Below are 2045 nucleotides of genomic sequence, written 5' to 3'. Positions count from 1 at the left end.
CATTAGTCTTCAAGTTGTCATTCCCAGCACAGTAGACCATATGATTGTCCGAATCAAAATAGACAATACCAATCCATTTCAGCTCACTAATGCCTAGGATATTGATGTTTATGTGTTCCATTTCGTTTCTGATGATTTCCAGTTTCCTAGATTCATACTTCGTACATTCCACATTCTGATTATTAATGGATGTTTGCAGCTGTTTCTTCTCATCTTAAGTCATGCCACATCAGCAAAGGAAGGTCCCAAAAGCTTGAGAACTCATAAAAATTAATTACATTTGTTCATCCAAGGAATATATCAATAAAATGAAGAGACAGCCTACAGATTGGGAGAAAATTTTGGGGAACCATATATCTGATAAGGGTCTAACATACAAAATACGTAAAAAGAAAAACTCCTACAGCTCGACAACAAAAAGAGAAACAACTCAGTTAAAAAATCGACAAAGGACTTGAACAAATATTTCACCAAAGAACATATTCAGATGGCCAACGAGCACATGAAAAGATGCTTAACATCATTAGCCATCAGGGAGATGCAAATCAAAACCACAGTGAGATACAACCTCATCCTCATTAGAATAACGATGATTAAAAAAAAGAAGGAGAAATCAGTAGGTGTTGGAAAGGATATGGAGAAATTGGAACCCTCATCCATTGCTGATGAGAATGCAAAATGGTACAGCCACTGTGGATAACAGTTTGGCAGTTCCTCAAAAGGTTGAACATAGAACTACCACGTGACCCAGCAATCTCAATCCTAGGTATATACTCCAAAAAAGTGAAAACGAGAATGCCAACAGAAACCTGTACACCAGTGTTCATTGCAGCACTTTTTACGATAGGCAAAAGTTGAAACAACCTAAATGTCCATAAGCAGATGAGTGGATGAACAAAATGTGGTGTATATATACAATGGAATATTACTCAGCCATAAAGAGAAACGAAGTCCTGATACACACCACAAGTGGATGAACCTTGAAAACATTATGCTGAGTGAAATAAGTCAGTCACAAAAGAACAAATACTGTATAATCTCACTTATATAAAACAAACAAATATATAGAAACCAAAGGTTAATTAGTGGTTACCAGGGGTGGGAGGAAGGGGGAAAGAGGACGTTTTTGCTTAGAGGGCATTGAGTTTATGTTCATGGTGGTAGAATAATTAGGAAAAAGATAATGATAGGGGTTGCACAACATGAAGACTGTAATAGATCCATTGAATTGTTCTGTAGAAACTTGAATTGGCGAATGTTTGGTTGTGTATATTTTCACCACAAATTTAAAAAAACTCCAATATAATTGACCATCAGATTAAAAGGGAAAATACATATAAGGTATGTTAAAATAAATCCTATTCTGTTCTGACAATGACTGCTCAGAGTAGGGTCATATTTTACAGGTGAAAGGCCACAGTCCTCCAGACTGCTAGGTCTGCCCAAGACTTCAGACACCAGCCACAAGCTTGGGGATTGCCAGGCCACCCACACGTATAACCACTGCTACAAATTTGAAGGTTCCCACTACCCCCTCAAGACATCAGCAAGACATCATCAAGGTCAGGGATCCCCAGGCCACACACACTTCTGACCTGCTGACCACAAATTCAAGGGTTCCCACTATCCCCAGGGGTTCGATAATTTACTAGAATGACTCACAGAACTCAAGAAACCACTATATCTACAAATACAGTTTTATCATAAAAGATAGAAATCATGACCAACATAAAGAAGAGATGCATAGGGTGAGGTCTGGGAGGGTCCTCAATGGGTAGCTTCCACGTCCTCAGGGATGCATTACCCTCCCAATGCTTCAATGTCTATCACCAACCAGGACAGTCATCCTAGCTCCAGTGCCCAGAGTTTTTCTTTTCTTCTACTTGGTGAACCACAGGTGTGACTTCATTACTTAGCTAGAAGGGTGTCCGGGGGCCATACTCTTGTGGTTTCTCCAGTTTCTGTTATGCCAGTAAGTCTGGTCTTTTTTTTTGTGAGTTAGAATTTTGTTCTACATTTTTCTCCAGCTCTGTCCAGGACCCTCT

The sequence above is a fragment of the Trichechus manatus genome, unplaced genomic scaffold (genome assembly GCF_000243295.1).
Source record: "Trichechus manatus latirostris isolate Lorelei unplaced genomic scaffold, TriManLat1.0 scaffold00382, whole genome shotgun sequence".
Taxonomy (NCBI): domain Eukaryota; kingdom Metazoa; phylum Chordata; class Mammalia; order Sirenia; family Trichechidae; genus Trichechus; species Trichechus manatus.
The sequence above is the reverse complement of the archived record's forward strand: the minus strand, read 5'-3'. Positions refer to the sequence as shown.